The 26,548-nt window shown below is 45.7% G+C and overlaps 1 pseudogene; it reads right to left on the minus strand.

Annotated features, from left to right (window-relative positions):
* Nucleotides 1–23,816: 23,816 nt before the first annotated feature.
* Nucleotides 23,817–23,969, minus strand: LOC138270295 (5.8S ribosomal RNA; annotated as a pseudogene).
* Nucleotides 23,970–26,548: the final 2,579 nt, after the last annotated feature.

Raw genomic sequence — 26,548 nt, forward strand, 5'->3', positions numbered from 1 at the left:
CTCTAGTTTTCAGAAATGCACAGGTTTGGTAGGTTTCCCTAGGTGCCGGCTGAGCTAGAGGCCAAAATCTACAGGTAGGCACTTTGCAAAAAACACCTCTGTTTTCTTCAAAAAATTGGGATGTGTCCACGTTGCGCTTTGGGGCGTTTCCTGTCGCGAGCGCTAGGCCTACCCACACAAGTGAGGTATCATTTTTATCGGGAGACTTGGGGGAACGCTGGGTGGAAGGAAATTTGTGGCTCCTCTCAGATTCCAGAACTTTCTGTCACCGAAATGTTAGGAAAACTTGTTTTTTTAGCCACTTTTTGAGGTTTGCAAAGGATTCTGGGTAACAGAACCTGGTCTGAGCCCCGCAAGTCACCCCTCCTTGGATTCCCCTAGGTCTCTAGTTTTCAGAAATGCACAGGTTTGGTAGGTTGCCCTAGGTGCCGGCTGAGCTAGAGGCCAAAATCTACAGGTAGGCACTTTGCAAAAAACACCTCTGTTTTCTTCAAAAAATTTGGATGTGTCCACGTTGCGCTTTGGGGCGTTTCCTGTCGCGGGCGCTAGGCCTACCCACACAAGTGAGGTATCATTTTTATCGGGAGACTTGGGGGAACATAGAATAGTAAAACAAGTGTTATTGCCCCTTATCTTTCTCTACATTTTTTCCTTCCAAATATAAGAGAGTGTGTAAAAAAGACGTCTATTTGAGAAATGCCCTGCAATTCACATGCTAGTATGGGCACCTCGGAATTCAGCGATGTGCAAATAACCACTGCTCCTCAAAACCTTATCTTGATCCCATTTTGGAAATGCAAAGGTTTTCTTGATACCTCTTTTTCACTCTTCATATTTCAGCAAATGAATTGCTGTATACCCAGTATAGAATGAAAACCAACTGCAGGGTGCAGCTCATTTATTGGCTCTGGGTACCTAGGGTTCTTGATGAACCTACAAGCCCTTTATATCCCCGCAACCAGAAGAGTCCAGCAGACAAAAAGGTATATTGCTTTCAGAAATCTGACATCGCAGGAAAAAGTTACAGAGTAAAACATAAAGAAAAATGGCTGTTGTTTTCAGCTCAATTTCAATATTTTTTTATTTCAGCTGTTATTTTCTGTAGGAAAACCTTGTAGGATCTACACAAATTACCCCTTGCTGAATTCAGAATTTTGTCTAGTTTTCTGAAATGTTTAGCATTCCGGGATCCAGCATTGGTTTCATACCCATTCCTGTCACTAACTGGAAGGAGGCTGAAAGCACCAAATATAGTAAAAATGGGGTATGTCCCAGTAAAATGCCACATTTGTGTTGAAAAATGTGGTATTCTGATTCAAGTCTGCCCGTTCCTGAAAGGTGGGAAGCTAGTGATTTCAGCACCAGAAACCCTTTGTTGATGGCATTTTCAGGGAAAAAACCACAAGCCTTCTTCTGCAGCCCTTTTTTCCCATTTTTTTGGAAAAAACAAAATTTTCACTGTATTTTGGCTATTTTCTTGGTCTCCTCCAGGGGAAACCACAAACTCTGTGTACCATTAGAATCCCTAGGATGTTGGAAAAAAAGGACGCAAATTTGGCGTGGTTAGCTTATGTGGACAAAAAGTTATGAAGCCCTAAGCGCGAACTACCCCAAATAGCCAAAAAACGGCTCAGCACTGGGGGGGGGAAAGGCCCAGCAGCTAAGGGGTTAAAGTTATGTCCTCCTGGCAGTAAAACATTGGCCACCTGAATTTATCTGTAATCTCCCACAAGGGGAAGAGATAATTTTGCCTTCTTTCCCTCACCTTGTTCCAGATATATTAAAGGAAGCTAGTGCCTGAGATTTTGCATTAGCACAAACTCCAGCACTGTACCGCAACTATGTAGGGTGGGATAGAGAATCCCCTTACCATGTAATACTAATTAGATCAACACCACAGGTCCAACCACGATATTCCATTAAACATAGGGCCAAATTACCAGAGAGAGAAATAATGTCACAACTTGAGTACCAGTGAGTAATTGAACCCTTCATAACTCCAATGAATAATCCTTTGTTTCTTGTAGCTAGGCTGTACCATTCATGTAGAATAGTCTTAGATTACAGACACCTTAACAATCATACGCACACATTTACATTACAAAATGCACACAATACAGCACTTAATATCAATTTAGTCCACAAAATATACAAAACAGCCTTGGTTACTTCGAACAGATCTTTCAGCAAAAATCTAACACCTGAAAACCAGGATTTGAGTGCATTCAGTATGCTTGGTTCTCAAATACATTTTTGCCAAATCCTACAGTGGAATAAGAACAGTCAAGGATTATTCTCAGTCCATGTAACCTCAATATTTCATGATACTGACCCCAAGGCGTTGTCCTATGTAGATGATATTTACCTCACAGATGATGACCTCAGAATACACCTGAAACGGGTGGACTGCATTGATGTAAGATTTGCCGAATCAGGCTAGAAATTTAATTTCAAGAAAAAAAAATGCTTTTCTCAGCATGCTATTTCTGGGATTCGAGTTATCAGATGAAGGAACAAGTTTGCCACCCAACTTTCTAGAAAAATGGGCAAAGTTACAACCTCCTAAAACCATCAAAAAGCTACAACATTGCTGACTTTTTCAATTTCTGCAGAATTTACATTTCCAGATTATGCACAATGCATAAAACCATTTTGACTTAATATGTCCAGATTTTTCAGGAAAACATTAGACACTTGAACATACTTGCATTCTCAGAGTATTGCAACATGGCATGCTTAAATTTAAACACTTACACACACATGATAACAAAGTTGGTCATTAGAATAATTGCTGGTACCAATGAGTTCACATATGTAACATTCAATGAAGGTGGCACCATTCCTATAGCATATTAATCACACTTATATTCTAACGCAGAACAACGTTTGGCTCCTACTGGGAAAATTTGGGCTGCTGTTCAGATGTGTTGGAAAGTGGATCATTGGTAAGGACAGGTAGGTAACTACACTTACCAATAGGCCACAAGCCCCCAATAGGTCCAGTTAGTAAACAAATCCTTGCTCCAACTTTTGGTAGCTTTGCCACGAGCAGTTAGGCTTAACTTAGGAGACAGGTGTGTAAAGCATTTAATATCAACAAAACAGTAGATAAATAAAACACAACACACAATAAAAATCCAACACCAATTGTAAGAATAGGAGATATTTTTTAATTTAAAATGACACCAAAATGACAAAAATCCAACGTAGGGAACTAGAGAGATTAATTTTTAAAGATTAACCCTTTGTGTGCCCAGGGCGTAATGGTTACCTCCTCGGCTGCAGTGTCGTTGTGCCAAGGACATAACCATTACGTCCTGGGACAGACCCACAGGGAAAATGCTGGCGCTCCTCCCATGGGCCATCCACCCACAGGTCCCCACTGGGGATGGCAATGGAAGCCCTTCCGCCACTACACCTGGGCCCCCCCCTTGGCGATCTGATGACGTTAAGACGCACAGGACGTGCCCCGTCATCAAACCAGGGAATAATATGAGGTGTTTTTTGCGTGGCTCCCACAAGGTTTACTTACCTAACAGCACTTGTAAATGGTTGATTTATCAGTGATATTGAGGGATTTCATTTTATAAAGTCAGTGGTGAATAAAGTGTTTTTTTTTTTTTTCTTCCTTTTTTTTTTTTTTTACATAACCATTTACTTACCCTCATGCCAAATCCAAACAGTATGGCTGAGATGGAATAGGGGGTGGGTGTGCAATAAAGTTCTGCTGTTTAGCTTTGCTTTTTATCGTCCATGCATGCTCTCTCTGAAGTGAACACCTTGCCATCACATCTTCTTAGAAAGTAGTCACTAAGGAAATAGTATGTGGTGTGTTTTGTATGGATCCCACAAGGTTTACTTACCTCGAAGCACTTGTAAATGGTTCATTTATATTTGTGGATTAGCAGACTGGAGTGGGGCTTCCACCCACGGATAGCCAGAGCTCTCAACCGGTGCCCCGTCATAGCTTCCCCACCCACCCAGCCAGCCCAGTCATAGCTTCCAGACGCAGCCAGAGGCACTGAAGACTCAGAATTGACACTGGTAAGGAGTTTGTGTACCTTTTGGACTACTTGAAGTGTGTGATTTTTTTTTTTTTCTTTTTTTTCTTTTTTTGTTCACCTCTGGGAAAAAACGGGAATTTTACCATACTCTGAGCTCCATAACCCTGGGTACAAGGAGTGAATTTGCCCCCGGGAACCTGAAACACTTAAAATGTTGAATAAATCACTAGAAACAGATGCTGGGAGGCTAGAAATTGGCCAGAGGCACTGACGGCTCAGAAGTGACATTGGGAAGGAGTTTGCATACCTTTTGGAGCATGTGGAGTGTTTTTTTTTGTTCACTTCCATCTAGGGGAAAAACCTGAAAAATTACCTGAATCGGAGCTCCTTAGCAATGGGTAAAAAGGGTGACTTTTCTCCCTTGAACCAGAAAAACTCAAAATGACAAAAATACCATTAAAACAGGTGCTGGGAGGCTGGAGAGGCACTGAAGGCTTATGAACTGATACTCTCAAGGGGTTTATGTACGTTTTTGAGCCATGTGAAGTTTTTTTTGTAGAAGGAATACTTTGTCCCCTTAACCCCTTCTGTGTCTAGGGCATAATTGTTACGTCCTCTGCTGCAGCACTTCTGTATGGTATTCACCCTGCTGAGGGCTTCTCAGAGCTCTCCCGGGCTCCTCTTCCAGCTCAGCACCCGGTGGTAACGGAGGGGATGCTAGGCCTTCATGCAGGGCTAGACACTGCTCTAGACCTGAACCTGGTGGGGAGCACAAGAGTCCTCTGCAGCCACCCTGGCCTGTGTAGTGATTGCCTTTGCTATACCGTGGGCTCAGGGTGCTGCCTTTGGGTGGGTGTCTTCAACCTTGCTGGAGCCCGGGGAGGCAAGGAGGCTTAAACCTGGACCACTCCACACCCTCTCCCTACCTGCCTGCCCGGGATACCCATTTTTCTCAACTATTAAGCCCCTACAAAGTGGGGGCTGACAGAACTCTAGGTAGGGAGGGACAAGAGTTGAAGTTAGCATGGTGGCTCAGCCGGTGGGCCATCTGGTCACCCAGCCGGCGGGCCATCTGGTCAACCAGCCTGGCGACCAGATGGCCTGGGATGACTCGGCAGCCAGAGTGACCCAGGCAGTACGGCAGCCAGCCCGGCTGATGACAAGAGAGGGCCGTGCACTCTGACAGGCTTCTTGCCAGGGCAGATTGCCTCCCGGCAACTCATGCGGGCCTGGGATTCCCACTCTGGCCATCTGGTTGCCCTGCCAACCTGTGTGGGATCGTGGGCCCCCTCGTCCCTACACTTGGCAGTGCTGGGCAGGAGGCCCCCGTGCTGTGTGGCATGTGGTGGAGGCAGCCTCTGCCCAGGCCCACGGCCCCCCTCCACATTCCTCCCTGCCGGCCTAGTGGCAAAGGGACCTGCCCTGGGTGTGGTGGTGGTGGGGGGAAGGACTCAGGCACCCACAGAGATAGACGAAAGCTTGGCTCAGAGGATGACTTTCAATAAATCGCAGCAAGGTAGCTGTTCTGCTACTTACGAAACCCTGACCCAGAATCAGGTCGTCTAAGAACAATATAGTGCACCGCATGTTCGTGTTGCACCTGATGCTAAGGACAATGGAGGCGGCCCCTTTCCGTCCATGCTCTGGTTCCAAGCAAGTGGCTCTACGCACTGGCCCAGGAGGCCGGCTATTCCAGGCCAACCAAAGCTCCACGGCACTGCGGTATCGTTACGGTTTAGGGGGTATTCTGACTTAGAGGCATTCAGCCATAATTCCACAGATGGTAGCTTCGCCCCATTGGCTCCTCAGTGAAGCACATGCACCAAAAGTCTGAACTTGCAATAGTAATCATACTCAGTACGAGAGAAACCGCAACAACACATCATCAGTAGGGTTAAACGAACCTGTCTCACAACAGTCTAAACCCAGCTCACGTTCCCTATTAGTGGGTGAACAATCCAACGCTTGGTGACCTCTGCTTCACAATGATAGGAAGAGCCGAAATTAAAGGATCAAAAAGCGACGTCGCCATGAATGCTTGGCCGCCACAAACCAGTTATCTCTGTAGTAACTTTTCTGACACCACCGGCTTGAAACCCAAAAAGTCAGAAGGATCGTGAGGCCCCGCTTTCACGGTCTGTATTCATACTGAAAATTGAGATCAAGCAAGCTTTTGCCTTTCTGGTCAGTGGGAGGAATCTCTCCTCCCTGATCTCGCCTTAGGACACCTGCGTTATTGTTTGACAGGTATACCACCCCAGTCAAAGTCCCCACCTGCCACTGTCTCAGGAGCAAGTCACGCTCGGCGGGCGCTGGATGTTAGTAGCCAGAAGCGAGATCCCCAAGGGGATCGCCCTTGCCTCATTAGGTAAGTGAAAAAATAAGAGTAGTGGTATTTCATCGGTGGCCCGAGGGCTTACCACTTCTTTCTCCACTGATTCTGCGAAGCCCGTTTCCTTGGCTGTGGTTTCGCTAGATAGTAAGTAGGGACAGTGGGAATTTCATTCATCCATGCATGTGCATCACTAATTAGATGATGAGGCATTTGGCTATTCCGGTACCACCACTCAGTGGCTCATTCTGGGTTATTATTGCTGCCCATCAGCGTCACATCGGTCTTGGTTCCAACAATACAATGATTGTTCCGGAGTACAGCTACCCTTAAACTGTCCTCACTGGAACAGAAATCACATATCTGAAGACAGTACATCACAGTACTACTCTAACATTATATATATATTGTCTATTTTAGGAATTAGGATGTTATTGTCATATAATTAGTAAAAATCAATACTTGGATCTACAATGATTTCTAAATAAGCAATTACTCTATGTCAATCATTCTAATTTAAAGAACTATGTACACACTGAAAACACGTGTGTGTGTATATATATATAATTGAGCTATTACTAATAAACTTCAACATGTCAACTATTATTATAAACTATGTGTAAATAGAAAACATACTTATAATTTACTAATAAGGAAAAACATGTATAATACTAAACTTTAAGCAACTGTGAACATTATTGAATAGTAAAGAGAACATGAGTAATGCAACATCAAATTGAGTGTGATGCAGTAGTTGAATGTCTAAAAATGTGCCAGGTATTCATGGACTATTAAAGTGTCTATCAAAGTAGTCAGGCATATATTCTTTTTGAAAGGGAAAGACATTTGTAGTCCAAGGTCAGCCAAAGTGACGTTATTACATTCAGGCCAAATACCACGACATCCTATGATAAAACTATGAAATGTAAGTAGTACTTCTGAGATCTTTAATTTGTTGTGCAAGGTCTTTATAATAGTTTACTTTATCCTTTTTGTGGGAATTCTGTGAATTTTCATAACAGATTGAAACATCGATCACTACAGCTGATCCATCTTTTGTGAACACTACGTCACATTCTCTGAGTTCACCTTGGTCATTTTTTACATGAGGTTCTTTATACGTCATCCATCCACACCTTTTTGCTCTATTAATGAGTAATTCTAATATTTTATCATGTATTTTGATTCTTATGTCTTTGGTTTTGGGACAAGTACCTGATATATGAGCAATAGTTTCACAAACATCTTTGCAGTATCTGCATGTTGAAAATGTTCTGTTTCTTCCTCTTGTTATTGTTTCTTTTGTGAACAGAACATTAGCTCTTAGCATCAATACAACTATGTATTGATTTTCTTTTAGTTTATTGTGTTTCCTAATCCAAAAATTGGATGTTGGATTGTTTTCTAGATACTTGATGCTATCACCTCGGATAGGAAGATTTTTCCTTTTTCAAATTCTTTCTTACTCCAAACATATTTGGCCAGCAGTTGTAGACCATAGAACAATAATCTACTCTCCAAAATATTTAAGTTATGGGTTTTAATGGTATGATCAATTTTGTCATTGATTATTTTACCTGCATACATGTAAGAATGAGCTATGTATAAATCTGGTGTTTCTCTGAGATAGAGGAGGTTGTTTGCTTTGCTTAGTCCAATTGATGTACATAGTTTCGGTACATTTAGGCTTCCATTTGTTTTTTTTTAATAGAGGAGACCATCGCATGTGCATGCAGGAAGATGTAGGAAATGTTTGACATATTTGCTAAATGTCTGATCCAAAGTATTAAGTGTTTTTGCTTCAGTAGCAGTCATTTCCAATTTGAATGATAGTTTTGGGATCAGAAATTTACAAAATAGTTCAACTTTTTGGGTAGGCTTAAATGGCAATTTGTCAAATTTTTCAGCCCATCCTGTGAGGACCTCATTTGCTTTGTTGTGTTTTTGTATGACCAGTGTGAGGATCAAAGCTCAATCCAAGGTAACTCTCACTATCACCTGGAAGAATTTTTTCAATATTTTGTTTCTCAAATTGCCATGGTTTGCAGTTATTCACCAGGATTTTATCTGTATTGTGGTTTATGAAAACCTGTCTTTACGTTTAAATTGAGACCTGTTGCCTTGCTGACTTTTTTGATGATTTTTAGGTTAGTACTTATGCCTTCCCAACTGTTGCTGAGTACTGCAATGTCATCTACAAAGGCTAGAGCGATGATTTGCTCAATGATTCCATCAGATCCAAAGGTAAAGCATTTCCCATTCTTTTGAAGATCACATATCAACGGGTCCATTGCAATATTGAAAAGTAGAAGAGATAAAGAGTCTCCTTGCTTAACACCAGATCTCAGTGTTAATTCTGGCATGGGAAGCTTATTTTTGCCCTTGAAATAGGTAGTTGAGTCTGTGTATAAATCTTTAATGAGATCTCTTATACATGACAGAACTCTGTCTCTTTTGAGACTCCTTATAATATGACCATGACTGACAGAGTCGAAAGCTTTGGATATGTCAATGAATACCACTGCAAGAGTGTGTCCTCCCTGTGGTGTTGGTTATTTGGATCTCGAGCCGGTGGGCGTCGGGTGCAGAGGGTGAGGTCTCACGCATCCGGCGGGAAGAGTGAAGTCTTTGAAAGTTGCAGAAAAGTTGCAATATTGTTGCTGTTTCTTGAGCAGAGCCGCTGCTCACGAGAGTTTCTTGGTCCTTAGGGTCAGGGCAGTCCTCTGAGGCTTCAGAGGTCACTGGTCCCTGTTGGATGCGTTCCTGTTGCAGTTTTTCGAGACAGGCCGGTAGGGCTGGGGCCAAAGCAGTTGTTGTCTTTTGTCGTCTCTGCAGGCTTGAAGGTCAGCAGCCTTTCTTAGTTCAGGTTGCAGGAATCTGATTTCCTGGGTTCTTGTGTGCCCCTAAATACTAAATTGGGATTAGGTCTGGGAGGGCAGTAGCCAATGGCTACTGTCCTGGAGGGTGGGTGGCTTCACCCTCTTTGTGCCTCCTCCCTGAGGGGAGGGAGGCACATCCCTAATACTATTGGAGGAATCCTCCAAACTTAAGATGGAGGGTTTCTAAAGGCAGGGGTCACCTCAGCTCAGGGCACCTTAGGGGTTGTCCTGACTGGTGGGTGACTCCTCCTTGTTTTTCTAATTATCTCCTCCAGCCTTGCAGCCAAAAGTGAGGGCAGTGGCCGGAGGGGCGGGCATCTACACTAGCTGGGATGCCCTGTGGTGCTGTAACAAAGGGGGTGAGCCTTTGAGGCTCACCATCAGGTGTTACAGTTCCTGCAGGGGGAGGTGAGAAGCATCTCCACCCAGTACAGGCTTTGTTCCTGGCCTCAGAGTGACAAAGTCACTCACCCCATGTGGCCAGCAACTCGTCTGGTTGTGGCAGGCTGGCAGAAACTGGTCAGCCTAACACTAGAAGTCAGATTGGTATTCAGGGGGCGTCTCTAAGCTGCCCTCTGGGTGTATTTTACAATAAATTCCATACTGGCATCAGTGTGCATTTATTGTGCTGAAACGTTTGATACCAAACTTCCCAGACTTCAGTGTAGCCATTATGGAACTGTGGAGGTCATGTTTGACAATCTCCCAGACCATATACTCTTATGGCTACCCTGCACCTACAATGTCTAAGGTTTTGCTTTGACACTGTAGGGGCATAGTGCTCATGCACATATGCTCTCACCTGTGGTATAGTGCACCCTGCCTTAGGGCTGTAAGGCGTGCAAGAGGGGTGACTTACCTATGCCATAAGCAGTGTGAGGTTGGCAGGGTACTCTGAGGGGAGTGCAATGTCGACTTAGTCATTTTCTCCCCATCAGCACACACAAGCTGTGAGGCAGTGTGCATGTGCTCAGTGAGAGTTCCCCAGGGTGGCATAAGACATTCTGCAGCCCTTGGAGACCTTGCCTGGTATCAGGGCCCTTGGTACCAGGAGTACCATTTACAAGGGACTTATCTGAGTGCCAGAGCTGTGCCAATTGTGGAAGCAAAGGTACAGTTTCAGGAAAGAACACTGGTGCTGGGGCCTGGTTAGCAGGGTCCCAGCACACTTTCAATCATAACTTGGCATCCGCAAAAGGCAAAAAGTCAGGGGGTAACCATGCCAATGCAAGAGTGCATTTCCTTACAGTCTCCAATTACTTATTTTGTCCGGTTCCTCAATTGGCACATTTTTGGGAATTAGAATTGAGCAGTTCCTCTTAAAACAATCTGGAACCTTTCTCATGTTCAACCAATTAGATAGTATTTTGGGCAGCATTCTTGGTTCTTTATTCTGTACCTTGAACAAATCATATAGGCCAATATTATCAGGACCCACTGATTTATTTAAGATGAACTCTTCGAATGTGTGTGTTACTTCTATCAGTGTGATGTCCTTGCACAGATTTTCAAAATCCCATTCCTCTGGTATCTTGTCAATTTGCGCGAATTTGGGATTTTTCCTGTTTTCTTTCTCAATAATGGTTTTATAATATTCAAAGATATTGTTCGCACTGATTTGGCAAGTGGCATCTTCTGCTTCATCAGTTATAATTCTGGCAATCTTTTTCTTGTCTTTTTTAATCATTGCTTGGTATTCCTTATAGCTGCCCTTTGCTTTGGCGTATGTTTTTTTTTTTTTTTTATGCAATGTATTGAGTTTTTCATTTTGGTTTTCGTTTTTAGAAATTTTGTTTTCAGTTCTGGTGCTCAGTTGCTCTTCTTTAGCATTATTTATATTTTAATTGCCAGTATCCCCTGGTTGTTCATTGTGATTGACTGAACTCAGATTTATATCGTTGGTATTTTCCGATATGTAACTTACAATTTCTTCTAATAAGTCCAAGGCAGCTTCGTGATGCTGTACATTTTTTTTGATTGTTTTTGAGCTTCCGATATTCTGTCTTTCAGATCATTAAAATTTATGATTTTGGGCGCTCTTTTTCTGTTGATAGTCTTTGCGCCTTTCAATTGCTGTAACTACTGGTAATTCAAGTTTGTCATTGGTGTCATTATCAGAATTATTGGATGACTGCTCAACATCCATTGCCTGGTTTTTTCTTTTATCTCCACAAGCCCTTCTTTTTTCGGCATTTTAATAACAAAAACAGGAAACAAAGTGCAGAACCATGAGTGTATTAATATGTCTTTTGGTTTCATATATTTTTTCAAATTCCACCAGCAGCGAAAGTTCTTTCTATGACCAAAGTTTGGATTGTTTGCTGTTAGCTAGAGCTCCCAGTCTAGCGTTGTTTTGTGCTCTAGGATGTTCATGTTGAATGTGTTGCAACATCCCAATTTTGGTTCCGAATCGGAGGTCACAGTAGCTACAGAGGAACTGCAGCTCTCCTTTCTTGGGCCTACCTTTAAATTTTGCATAATGACATGCAATATTGTGATATCCAGATTCTTTATCACATTTAGAGCAGTAGGTTTTCAGGTAGAATCCTTTGTTTTTGGAGACATGTTTTTTAGTTCTTTGAATGTACTCATAATGGCTCCACAGAAATCGCAGTTATATTTTTTGTTGGGATACTTCCAATAAGTGACTTTTTTGGGTGAAATAACTTTTTTGCCATTTATTTTGTCTTTGACCTTGTATACATCTGAGACATTTTCAGATTTCAAGGTCATTGTAGCCTTGTTAGCCAAGGATGACACAAAGTTAATGCTCTCCTTGAGGTCTAAACTATCCTCATTGTCTGACATCACATCTGGTGTACATGCAGATATTGTGTGATTCACTTCGATGTTGTCAATTGTGTTGCTGGATTTGGGTGTACATTTGACAAAATCGATCAGAAGTTTATCAAGTTCAGGCAAAGACAGCACTTCCTTTTGCCATCTTAGCTGTGTTTTTATTAACCAGGAACTACCCCATCTGGTAATGAGATAGTTTGTTTCGCCATTTCTCGCTATCATGCTCACAGCCATGATAGAACCTTGTTTGGCCTATCTCAAACTTCTCCTCAAAGAGTATAGTAGTATAGAGACCACTTGGAGGTAAAGGCTACTAAGACTGAGAAGAGGTTAAGAGGTCATAGTTACTCCTGTTGTTTACCCTTGCTTCATTGAATTTCTTCACTTTGACATTCAGAGCACTGGGCAGAAATCACACCCGCCTCGGGCCTTTGCGATGCTTTGTTTTAATCAAACAGTCGGATTCCAATGGTCCGCACCAGTTCTAAGTCAGGTGCTAGGCGCTGGCCGAGTCAGAACACCGGCCCTCTGCCCCGGGGAGGGGCCCAGGGAGAGGTGACCACCGCAGCTGGGGCAATTCACAGGAAGGGCCCGGCTCACGTCCAGAGTCACCTTTTGCCCCGGAGTGCAACGCCTCGGCCCGCACCCAGCCCCGCATCGCGCCCCAGCCCGACTGACCCAGCCCTTTGAGCCAATCCTTATCTCGAAATTATGGATCAGAATTGCTGACTTCCCATATCTACATTGTTCCAACATGCCAGAAGCTGTTCACCTTGGAGACCTGCTGCGGCTATTGTTATGGCCCGGTGCAAGATTTATACCAACTTCCTCTGATTTTAAAGTACCACGAGAGCTCACCAGATGCCGCCGGAACCGCAACGCTTTTCCAAGGCTTGGGCCCCTCTCTCGGGCAGAACTCATTCCAGTGAGCCCTGCACTTCACAAAGAAAAGAGACCTCTCCCCGGGGCTCCCGCCAGCTACTCCGGGATCGTTTGCGTTAACACACTGGACACCGCAAGGGTGCTCGTCTTCACCACTCCAGGTTCAGGGATCTGAACCAGACTCCCTTTTGATTGGCTGAAGGCAACAGAAGCCATTGCATGACCCTTCCGAACAACGCTCACCCATCTCTTAGAACAGACTGACACTAGTTCAACTGCTGTTCACATGGAACCCTTCTTCAATTGAGGTAGATCCACCCGGGCCCTCTCCCCGGGCTGCTGTGCGCACCACAGTGGCCCTCCTACTTGTCGTGGCTTAGCCCCCGTGTCTCTCAGTGCCGGCGACGGCTGTGTATGGGCCTGACGCTCCAGAAACATCCATTTTTAGGGCTAGTTGGTTTGGCAAGTGAGTTGTTACACCCTTCAGCAGACTCCACTTCCACGGCCATTGTCCCGCTGTCTACATCAACCAACACCTTTTCTGGGGTCTGATGAGCTTCGGCATGGGGCACCCTAACCTGGCGTTCGGTTCATCCTGTAGCATCAGTTCTGCTTACCAAAAGTGGCCCACTAGGCACTCGCATTCCATGCCCAGCTCCAAGCCAGCGAGCCGGTCTTCTTACCAATTTAAAGTTTGAGAATAGGTTGCGATTGTTTTGGCCCCAAGGCCTCTAATCAGTCGCTTTACCAGATAAAACTGGGGTTTCCGAATGCCAGCTATCCTGATGGAAACGTCGGAAGGAACCAGCTACTAGATGGTAGTCTTTTGTCCATATACCCAGGTCAGATGACTGATTTACATGTCAGGACCGCTATGGACCTCCACCAGCGTTTCCTCTGGCTTTGCCCTGCCCAGGCATTATTCACCATCTTTTGTGTCCTATCACACACAATCATGCTCCTCCTCCCCGACAGAGCGGGCAAGGCAGGCCGGTGGTGCACCTGCTGCTGTGTTCGCTGCGGGATCCCACCTCAGCTGGCGCGTGCTGGCCCTCATTTTCATTGCACCACAGGGTTTTAAACAGCCCTCTGACTTGTGCATGTGTTAGACTCCCTGGTCTGTGTTTCAAGACGGGGTCAGGTGGGAAACAGACATTGACGCAGACCCCTGGCGTGGGCCTCCCCAGCTAGTGGCGTGACACGGTCGGGGTGCACTTAGCACATTCCGTCCCAGTCGAACAGTCGTGCCGGAGGCAGGAGGCCACCCTCCCCCTTCCCTGCCCTGGCACAGCCCACCCGGGGAGGCTGCTAGGTAAGGGTGCGGAGGCAGGCAAATCTCCCTCGGCCCCGCAGACATGGCAAAGCTGCTGCCAGAGGGGCTAGAACACTTTCCGCTAGAGCAGAGAGCCACCTGCCACCCAAAGCCAGTCACAGCGCACCACCACAGAGAAAATATGCCCTGCAGTGCCAGGCGCACCTGGGCAGCAGTCTCGTGGAGGGAATCCACCATCCACTGGGCGGACTGCACTGACCTGACCCGTTTACGTCTCGATGGTTTCTAGCCCTCTTGAACTCTCTCTTCAAAGTTTTTTTCAACTTTCGCTTACGGTGCTTGTTGGCTATCGGTCTTGTGCCTGTATTTAGCCTTAGATGGAGTTTACCAACCGCTTTGAGCTACATTCCCAAGCAACTCGATTCCGAAAAGACCCGATACCGGCACTCCGGGGTACGGGGGGGGCGATACCAGTCTAACACCATCTACGGGGTGAGCCTCGATCAGAAGAACATGCACCCCCTGAGCGACGCTGGGGAGTCTGTCTTCTGTACCCCACATTTTCCACCCCCTCCAGCCAGGCGGGGATTCAGCGCTGGGCTCTGCAGGTGACAGGGAGCCGTGGCAGCGAACTCTTTTCTTTTCCCCGGATCAGAGCCCGAAGCCAGCAGATGACCCTCTGCCCCATGGGGGAACCAGCCGCAGAGGTGGGCGCAGGAGGCAGTGAGTGCATGCAGCCGTGGGACACCACAGACAGCCACGCACGGAATGCAGCCAGGTGCCCCGGGATGTGCCTGGGTCAGACTATTCACCCACCCTCCACAGATGTGGGGTGGCAAGGCTAGACGCGCCGGCGGCATACCTCCATGGTGGGACCCGGGTAGGGGGTTGGGATCCTGCTATGGGCGATCAGGGGTGGTCTGGCCATGGAGTTGGGGGGGTGAAGGGAGCAGAGCAATCCTTTGACGGCCTCAGCTGTGCCCCTGGAAGATTGATGATCAAGCAACCCTCAGACAAGCATAGCCCCCGGAGGGACCTGGGGCTGCAAGGTGCGTTTGAGGTGTTGATAATCAATGTGTCTTGCAATTCACACTAAGGATTTAGCCCAGTAGGAATAGGAATATGTTCCCCTCCCCAAAGGGAGGGAGCAAAAGGAGGGTGTAGCCACCCTCAAAGACAGTAGCCATTGGCTACTGCCCTGTGACCCTAACACACCCCTAAATTCAGTATTTAGGGGAGACCCTGAATCGAGGACTTCAGATTCCTGATGACCTACAAAGGAGGAGGACTGCTTAGCTAAAAAAAAAACGGCAGAGAAGAAGGAAGACGACAACTTCTTTGACCCCAGCCCTACTGGCCTGTTTCCTACTTCAGAGAACCTACACACCAGCAACGCATCCTGCGGGCCCAGCGACCTCTGCCAACTCAGAGGACTGCCCTGCAACTACAAAGGATCAAGAACTGCTGAGGACAGCGGACCTGTCCAACCAAAGAAAGAAGAAACCATCTTTAAAGGGACTTTCACCTCACTCCAGAAGTGAGTCCCCACCACTCTGCACCCGACGTCCCTGACCCGTGTCCAGAGAAGCCAACGACCCATAGAGGATCCCCAGGTGAATCCGACAACCTGTCTACCCTGGGCTGACCTCTCTGCACCCCAAAACAATGCCTGCAGAGGGAATCCTGAGGATCTCCCTGACCACCACTGCCCGGGACGAAGAAATGCAGCGCCTGGAGAAGCACTGCACCTGCAGCCCCCAGGCCAGTGAGAAAACGACCACCAGTGCAGCAGTGAGCAGCAGGCGGCCCTCACCCTTGACCAATTCGTGGCTGATCTGAGAAGCCCCCCCTGTGCCCTGCCTGCAACATCTGATTGACCCCCGGGTCCCTCTATTGAAACCTGTTGAACACCCGACGCCCTGTTTTCCCACTGCACCCGGCTGCCCCTGTGCCACTGATGTTGTGTGTTGTGTGTCTACTTGGGGGCCCCCCCAGTGCTCTACCAACCCCCCTGGTCTGCTCCCTGAGGACGCAGGTACTTACCTGCCATCAGACCTTAAACGGAGCACCCCCTGTCTCCATAGGCACCCATGTTATTTTGGCTCCTCTTTGACTTCTGCAACTGACTGCCCCCTTGTTGCTGGTGCTGGGTGTTTGGTGTTGACTTGAGCCCCCAACGGTGGGCTACCTATGCCCCAGAGACTGAACTTGTAATTGCTTTACTTACCGTAATAACTCAACTGTACTTAACTCCCCCAGGAACTGTTGAAAATTGCAGTGTCCACTTTTAAAATAGCTTATTGCCATTTTTTGATAAACTGAGTACGTTACTGTTTTGGTTCCAAGTTCTAAGTATTACTTAGCAAAGTACCTTACTTTTACTGTACTTACCTGCAATCTGAATCTTGTGGTTCTAAAAATAAATTAACAAAAGTATATTTTTCTATATAAAAACCTATTGGCCTGGAGTTAAGTCATTGAGTGTGTGTTTTCAGTTATTGCTTGTGTGTGTACAACAAATGCTTAACACTTCCCTCTGATAAGCCTAACTGCTCGACCACATTACCACAAATAGAGCATTAGTATTATCTATTATTGCCTTATTTTGATATAGTATATACAGAGCCAGCTTCCTACAGTGAACAATCCAACGCTTGGTGAATTCTGCTTCACACTGATAGGAAGAGCTGAAATCGAAGGATCAAAAAGCGAAGTCGCTATGAATGCTTGCCCGCCACAAGCCAGTTATCCCAGTGTTAACTTTTCTGACACCTCCTGTTTGAAACCCAAAAAGTCAGAAGGAAAATGAGGCCCCGCTTTCACAGTCTGTATTCATAATGAAAATTGAGATCAAGCAAGCTTTTGCCATTCCGCTCTGTGGAAGGAATCTGTCCTCCCTGAGCTCACCTCAGGACACTTGCCTTATTGTTTGACAGGTGTACCACCCCAGTCAAAGTCCCCACATGCCACTGTCCTCTGAGCAGGTTATGCTCAGCTGGCGCAGGGTGCTTAGAGCCCGATGCGAGAGCCCCACGGGGCTCACCCCCCCTCACTGGGTAAGTGAAAAAATAAGAGTAGTGGTATTTCACCAGCGACCCGAGGGAATGTCATTTCTTTCCCCGCTGATTCTGCAAACCCCGTTTCCTTTGCTGTGGTTTCGCTAGATAGAAGGTAGGGACAGTGGGAATCTCATTCATCAATGCATGTGCATCACTAATTAGATGATGAGGCATTTGTCTATTCCTGTACCACCACGCAGTGGCTCATTCTGGGTTATTATTGCTGCCCGTCAGTGTCAAATGGGTCTTGCTTACAACAACACAATGATTGTTCCGGAGTACAGCTATGCTTAAACTGTCCTCACTGTAACAGGAATCACATATCTGATAGACAGTACACCACAGTACTATTCTTACATTATATATAGTCTATTTTAGGAATTAAGATGATATTGTCATATAATTAGTAAAATCAATACTAGGATCTACACTGATTATGTATAAGCAATTACTCTATATCAAACATTCTAATTTAAAGAACTAGAACAAAATGTACACACTGAAAACATGTATATATGTGAGAAATTGAACTATTACTAATACTATACTTCAACATGTCAACTATTCTAAACAATGTGTAAATAGTATATTTTAAGAATGTTTTCTAATAAGGAAAAACGTGTAATACTAAACTTTAAGCAAGTGTGAACATTATTGAATGGTAAAGAGGAGAACATGAGTAATACAATATCGATTTGTGTGTACTGCAATAGTTGAATGTCTAATTATCCGTGAATACTTGGCACATTTTTAAAGTGTCCATCAATGTAGTCCGGCATACTTTTTATTTTTAAAGAGAAAGACATTTCTAGTCCAAAGTCAGCCAAAGCGACATCATTTCATTCAGGCCAAATACCACAACATCCTATGATAAAACCATGAGATGTAACAATAGTACTTGTGACATCTTTAATTTGTTGTGCAAGGTCTTTATAATAGTTTACATTAGCCTCAAATGCCTTTTCAAGGGAATTCTGTGAATTTTCATAACAGATGCAAACATCGATCACTACAGCTGCTCCATCCTTTGCGAACACTACGTCAGGATTTCTGAGTTCACCTTGGTTGTTTTTTACATGTGGTTCTCTATACGTCATCCATCCACATCTTTTTGCGCTATCAATGAGTAATTCTTATATTTTATCATGTCTTGATTCTTGTGTCTTTGGTTTTGGGACAAGTACCTGATATATGAGCAATAGTTTCACAAACAGCTTTGCAGTATCTGCATGTTGAAAATGTTCTGTTTCTTCCTCTTGTTAATGTTTCTCTTGTGTACAGAACATTAGCTCTTAGCATCAATGCAGCTATGCATTGATTTTTTTTTTATAGTTTATTGTGTTTTCTAATCCACATATGGGATGTTGGATTGTTTTCTAGACACCTGATGCCATCACCTTGGACGGGAAGATTTTTCATTTTTCAAATTCTTCCTTTCGCCAATCATATTTTGTCAGCAGTTCTAGATCATAGCTCAAGAATCTACTATCCAAAATATCTTTAATTTGAGTTTTAATAGTATGATCAATTTTGTCATTGATTATTTCACCTGCATACATGTAAGAATGAGCTATTTATAAATTTGGTGTTTCCCTGAGATAGAGGAGGTTGTGTACTTTGTTTAGTCCAATTGATGTACATCATTTTGGTACATTTAGGCCTCCATTTGCACTTTTTGAATACAGGAGACCCTTGTATGTGTATGCAGGTAGCCATAGGAAATGTTTGACATATTTTCCAATTGTCTGATCCAAAGTATTAAGTGGTTTTGCTTCAGTACCAGTCATTTCCCTTTCCCTCCTGGGCGAACGGCGACTCTGGACGTGAGCCGGGCACTTCCTGTGGATCGCCCCAGCTTCGGTGGTCACCTCTCCCTGTGCCCTTCCCAGGGGCGCAGGGCCAGCGTTCTGACTCGACCGCACCAGTTCTAAGTTAGCTGCTAGGTGCTGGCCAAGGGGAATCCGACTGTTTAATTAAAGCAAAGCATCATGAAGGCCCGGGGCAGGTGTTGATGCGATGTGATTTCTGCCTAGTGCTCTGAATGTCAAAGAGAAGAAATGAAATGAAGCACAGGTAAACGGCAGGAGTAACTAGGACTCTCTTAACCTTTTCTCAGTCTTAGTTGCCTTTGCCTCCAACTGGGCCAGCTGTTAACTATCTCTATGCTACTATACTTTTTGAGCAGAAGTTTATAGAGATAAGCCAAATAAGGTTCTATCATGGTCGTGAGCATGATAGCGAGAAATGGCAAAGCAAACAGTCTCAATACCAGATGGGGTAGTTCCTGGTTAATAAAAACACCGCTAAGATGGCAAAAGGAGGTGCTGTCCTTGCCAGAAATTGATAACCTCCTTACCGATTTTGTCAAATTTACACCCAAATCCAGCACCACAATTGACAACATTGAAGCGAATCACACAATATCTGCATGTACACCAGATGTAATGTCAGACAATGAGGATAGTTTAGACCTTAAGGAGAGCATTAACTTTGTAGCATTGTCAGCCAAGGATGACACAATTACCTCGAAATCTGAAAACCTCCCAGATGTATACAAGGTCAAAAAACAAAATAAATTGCAAAAAAGTGATTTTACCAAAAAAATCACCTATTGGAAGTATCTCAACAAAAAATATAAATGAGATTTGTGTGGAGATATTATGGGTACATTGAAAGAACTAAAATAGCATGTCCCCAAAAACATAAAGGATTATACTTGAAAACCTACTGCCCTAAATGTGAAAAAGAATCTGAATATCACAATATTGCATGCCATTATGCAAAATGTAAAGGTAGACACAAGAAAGGAGTGCTGCAGTTCCTCTGTAGTTACTGTGACCTCTGATTTGGAACCAAAATTTGACATGTGCATCCTAGAGCACAAAACAACACTAGACTGGCAGCTCGAGCTAACAGAAAGCCATCCAAACTTTGGTCAAAGGAAGAACTTTCGCTGCTGGTAGAACTTGAAAAAATATATGAAAACAAAATAAATATTAATGCACTCATGGTTCTGCACTTTGTTTCCTGTTTTTGTTCTTAAATTGCCGAAAAAAGAAGGGATTGTAGAGATAAAAGAAAAAAACAGGCAGTGGATGTTGAGCAGTCATCCAATAATTCTGATAATGACACCAATGATGAACTTGAATTACCAGTAGTTACAGCAATTGAGAGGCGCAAAGACTTTATCAACAGAAAAGAAGCACCCAAAACCATTAATTTTAATGATCTGAGTGACAGAATATCGAAAGCTCAAAAATACTCAAAAATTGTGCAGCATCACAAAGCTGCCTTGGAATTACTAGAGGAACTTGTAAATTACATATCAGAAAATACCAACAATATAAATCCGAGTTCAGTCAATCACAATGAACAACCAGTCGATACTGGCAATTAAAATATGAATACTGCTGAAGAAGAACAACTGAGCACCCTAACTGAAAAAAAAATTCTAAAAAAGACAAGCGAAACGAAAAACGATATAAATCGCATAAAAAAAGATACGCCAAAGTAAAGGTCAGCTACAAGGAATACCAGGCAATATTTAAAAAAGACAAGAAAAAGATTGCCAGAATTATAACTAATGGAGCAGAAGATGCCACCTACCAAATTGGTGCAGACAATATCTTTGAATATTATAAAAGCATTACTGAGAAAGAAAACAAGAAAAATCCCAAATCCGCGCAAATTGACAAAATACCAGAGGAATGGGATTTTGCAAATCTGTGGAAGGACATCACACTGCTAGAAGTAAAACATGTATGAAGAGTCCAGCTTAAATAAAGCAGTGGGGCCTGACAATATTGGCCTAAATGATTTGTTCAAGGTATCCAATAGAGAACCAAGAATGCTGCCCAAAATACTTTCTGCTTGGTTGAATATGAGAAAGGTTTCAGTTTGTGTTAAGAGGAACCCCTCAATCCTAATTCCCCAAAATGTGCCAATTGAGGAACTGGACAAAATAAGTAATTGGAGACCGATCACAATTGGCACAGCATTCATGAAGCTCCTCACAAAAATACTCACTAAAAGACTCAATTTAATCATCGACCTGAACAAGAGACAAAAAGGCTTCACGAAAGTTTGAGGATGTATCTAAAATTTGACTTTATTCTTTCAAGCCCCCTTAATTATATTTTGAAGTAAACACTCTCTTGCAGTGGCATTCATTGACATATCTAAAGCTTTTGACTCTGTGTCTTTGGAGACTCAGTATAATATGACCAGAGTTCCGTCATGTTTATGAGATCTCATTAAAGAATTATTGACAGACTCAACTACCTATTTCTAAGGCAAAAATAACCTTCCCATGCCAGAACTACCAATGAGATCTGGTGTTAAGCAAGGAGACTCTTTATCTCCTCTACTTTTCAATATTTCCATAGACCCATTGGTATGTGATCTTCAAAAGAAAGGCAAAGGCTTTACATTTGGATCTGATGGAATCATTGCGTAAATTGCCGCTCTTGTCCTTGCAGATGACATTACAGTACTCAGCAACGGTTGGGAAGGTATGAGTACTAACCTAAAAAATCGAAAAATTCAGCAAGACAACAGGTCTCAAATTAAACGTAAAGAAGACACATGGGTTTTTCATAAGCCATAATAAAGATAAAATCCTGGTGAATAACTGCAAACCATGGCAATTCGAGTAACAAAATATTGAAAAAAATTCATCCTGGTGATAGTGAGCGTTACCTCGGATTGAACTTTGATCCTCACGCTGGTCATACAAAAAACAACAAAGCAAATGAGGTCCTCACAGGTTGAGCTAAAAGTTTGACAAATTCCCACATAAGCGCACCCAAGAAGTTCAGTACCAGTCATTTCCAATTTGAGTGACAGTTTTGGGATCAGAAATTGACAAAACAGTTCAATAGAACCATTCCAAGGTGGCCCTGCCCTTCATAAAGAAAAGAGAACTCTCCCGGGGCTCCCATTGGCTTCTCCGGGATTGTTTGTGTTACCGCACTGGAAACCGCAAGGGTGCTCATCTCTGCCACTCCAGGTTCAGGGATCTGAACCAGACTCCCTTTAGATCAGCTGACTGCAACATAGGCCATTACCCGTCCCTTCTTAACGGCGCTCGCCTATCCTTTAGAACCGACTGACTCATGTTCAACTGCTGTTCACATGGAACCCTTCTTCACTTCGGCCTTCAATGTTTTTGTTTGAATATTTGCTGCTACCACCAAGATCTGCACCTGTGGTGGATCTACCGGACCCTCGCCCCGGGCTTCTGTGCACACCACAGTGGCCCACCTACTCGTTACGGCTTAGCCCCTGCGTCTCTCAGCACCGGCGACAGCCGGGTATGGGCCTGACGCTCCAGTGCCATCCACTTTCAGGGCTAGTTGATTTGGTAGGAGAGTTGTTACACACTCTTTAGCAGACTCCGACTTCCATGTCCACCATCCAGCTGTCTATTTCAACCAAAACCTCTTCTGGGGTCTGATAAGCTTTGGCATGGGGTACCTTAACCTGGGGATCAGTTCATCCCGCAGCACCATTTCTGCTTACCAAAAGTGGTCCACTAGGCACTCGCATTCCATGCCCAGCTCCACGCCAGCGAGCCAGGCTTCCTACCCATTTAAAGTTTGAGAATAGGTTGAGATTGTTTTGGTGCCAAGACATCTAATCACTTTACCAGATAAAACTGGGATTTCCGAGTGCCAGCTATCCTGATGGAAACTTTGGGAGGAACCAGCTACTTGATGGTTTGTTTAGTCTTTTGCCCCTATACCCAGGTCGGATGACCGATTTACACATGGGGACGACTATGGACCTCCACCAGAGTTTCCTCTGGGCTTCGCCCTGGCCAGGCATAGTTCACCATCTTTCATGTCCTATCACACACACTCAAGCTCCACCTCCCCGACAGAGCGGGCAGGGTGGGCCAGTGGTGTGCCTGCCGCTGGGTTCGCTGCGGGATCCCACCTCAGCAGGCATGCACCAGCCCTCACTTTAATTGAACCACAGGGTTTCACTCAGCCCTCTGACTTGTGCATGTGTTAGACTCCTTGGCCCGTGTTTCAAGACGGGTAACAGACATTGCAGCAGATCCCTGGCACCTGGCGCAGGCCTCCTCACCCAGTGGAGACACGCGTTCGGGGCACACTTAGCACGGTCCACCCCAGTCAAACAGTCACACCAGGAGCAGGGGGCCCTGTCCCCCTTCCGTGCCTCGGCACACCCCACCCAGCAGTGGTTGCTGGGGGAGGGTGCGGAGAGGGGCGAATCTCCCTCATCCCCGCGAACACAGCAAAGCTGCTGCCAGAGGGGATGGAACACTCTTCACCAGAGCATAGAGCCACCTGCCACCCCGAAGCCGGTCGTAGCGCACCACCGCAGAGGAAATGCACCCTGCAGGGCAGGGGTGCACCCCGGCAGTGGTCTTGCGGAGGGGATCCACCATCCTGGGCAACCGACTTTCCTGCTGTGTTGAATCCTCCGGGTGGACTGAACGGACGCCACTCATCTACCTCTCAGACACATTTCCCATACCCCAGCCAGGAGGGGATTCAGCGCAGAGCTATCCTGCAACGACCCCCAGCCATGCCCCAGAAAAGCTCAGGGGTGATTGATCAAGAGACCTCAGACAGGCGTAGCCCCAGAGGAACCCGGGGCCTCAAGGGGCGTTCAAAGTATCGATGATCACTGCGTCCTGAAATTCAAACAAATTTTCACAGCTAGCTGCATTCTTCATCCACGAGCAAGCCGAGTGATCCACCACCAAGAGTCACAGGCATGATTTCTCTACGTTCGCCCACCTGTGGGGCAGGAGAGGCGGGAGGAAAGCAGCACCGCCCATTTACCGTCTGTGTGGCAAGATGGCCCAGCACACCATCAGGCTTCCCCTCTCAGAATCAGCCTCCGCGATTCGAACAACTTTTCCAGGAGCAGCCTAGGATACTCCCGGTGGGTGAGGGGTTTGGGTGGGGGGTATCCGGGAGTAGCTTGGGGGGTGGCCAGGCATCCCCACCGCCCCCGGCCCCTCCCGGAGGGACCACATGAGTTTTCTAGCCCTTAGCCACGAGGGAGGGATACCCCACCTGCACACCGGCCTACTGCCACCGGGTCTTGACCGCTGCAGGTTAGGAGTCACTGGCTTAAGGTGGCAGCCCGAGCTGTGCCAGCAGGCTGGGGGGATAGCCCACCCTACACCTGCCCTGGTCGGAGGTGGAGGCAGGGAGGATCCCCCTCCAGCATGCTCCCGTCAAAGGGAGCCACGGTTCTCTCACACCCCAGGTTCTTCTCATCCAGGCCACCCTACCGCCCAAGATGGGCTGCTCGTCAGTCGCCCGAAGCCCGGGCAGGACGGGCATTGGGCGCAGGAGAGCCCAGGTGGCAGGTCCTTGGTGGGTGGTGTGGCCCCATCCCGGGGAGGAACTTTGATTCAGTTTCCCTCCCAGCGTTGCACTGGGTGAGCGTGGGTTCCATCTCAGGAGGGGCTTTTCATCTTGCTGCTGTCAGTGGGGCCAGAGCAGGGGAGGCATGCACCCCACTCCCTCCTGTGTGAGAGGTCCTCCAGGCTGGAGGAGTCCACTCCACGGCCGCTCCTCTCCCAAGTGCCCCCACTGCTGCGGACCGCTCCCCCGGCCAGGGAGTGCAGGGGGAGGGAAGGGCCGGGCCCTGTGCCTACGGGTGTTCTGTTCTTGGAGGTGACCAAGGGCTTTCAGCTTGCACCGTGGATCACTCAGACAGCACCACTTTAATGATCCTTCTGCAGGTTCACCTACAGAAACCTTGTTCCGACTTCCTCTAGATAGTCCAGTTTGATCGTCTTCTCGGCGCTCCACCATGGCCTTTGCCGACCCCGGCGGGCCAATCTGAGGACCTCACTAAACCAACCAATCGGTAGTAGTGACAGGCAGTGTTTACAAAGCGCAGGGACTTAATCAACGCAAGTTTATGACCCACACTTACTGGGAATTCCTTGCTCATGGGAAATAATTGCAATCCCCAATGCATATCACAAACGGGGTTCAGTGGGTTACCCACATCTGTCCAGTCAGTGTAGCACACGTTCAGCTGTGGTCATCTAAGGGCATCTCAGACCTGTTATTGTGCGATCTCGTGTGGCTGAATGCCACTTGTACCTCTAAGAAGTTGGATGCCAACCACTGGGGGTCACGTAACTAGTTCGTGTGGAGGAGTCTCAGTCATTATCAAAATTAACCAGACAAATTCCTCCACCACCACCCACAGAATTGAGAAAAAGCTGTCAATCTTTTCCATGCTCGGGCTGGGTGAGATTTTCCATGTTGAGTCTAATTAAACTGCAGGCTCCACTCCTGGTGGTGCCCTTCTGTCAATTCCATTAAGTTTCAGCTTTGCAGCCATACTTTCCCCGGAACCCAAAGACTTTGTGTAGGAAGTTGGCTCTGTATTTACTATCTCAAAGTGAGAGATAGTATGCACATAGTCCAAGGTTTACCCTTACAGGTTGATAGTGCCAAAATTAGATAATACTAATGCTATATTTTGTGGTAATGTGGTCCACCAGTAGGCTTATCAGAGGGTAGTGTTAAGAATTTGAGTGTGTGTTCTCACTTATTGCCTGTGTGTGTACAACAAGACATATCTCCAGGCCAATACGTTTTATATAGAAAAATAATCTTTTCTTAATTTATTTTAGAACCACAAGATTCAGAATTCAAGTAAGTACATAAATTGTAAGGTACTTGTCATAGGTAAATATGGAACTTTGAATTAAAACATTAATGTACACAGTTCTGGCAAAAAGCTATTTTAAAAGTAGACACTTCAAAAATCAACAGTTCCTGGGGGAGGTAAGTAATGGTTAGTTTTTCAGGTAAGTAAATCACTTACAAGTTCAGTCTCCGGGGCATAGGTGGCCCACCGTTGGGGGTTCAAGTCAACCCCAAACACCCAGCAGCAGCAACACATGGCCGGTCAGGTGCAGAGGTCAAAGTAGGGCCCAAATAGCATAGGTGCCTATGGAGACCAGGGGTACTCCGGTTCCAGTCTGCTAGCAAGTAAGTAGGTCACAACTGCCCTACCTCAGACATTCTGGTTTGCATGGTGAGGAGATCAGCTCTGAGCCAGGAGACTTCTGAAGAGACCAAGTCTATTGTACTTTCTAGGGAGGCTTGACCCACCGTGATTGCTGACAGAGTATCTTGAAGCATTGGGGCACTTTCTCCCATTGCAAGCTGCAGTGACAGCGTTGCCGTACCCCCAGCACCATCTCCCTAGGCACTGAGTATCTCTCCAGCTTTGTTTGGAGCGACGGCTGGGTTCTCGTACCCCCTGGTCATCATTGGCAAGTCCAGGGGCTGAATAAGAGCTGGACACAG

Source organism: Pleurodeles waltl, chromosome 2_1, assembly GCF_031143425.1.
Source record: "Pleurodeles waltl isolate 20211129_DDA chromosome 2_1, aPleWal1.hap1.20221129, whole genome shotgun sequence".
NCBI lineage: Eukaryota > Metazoa > Chordata > Amphibia > Caudata > Salamandridae > Pleurodeles > Pleurodeles waltl.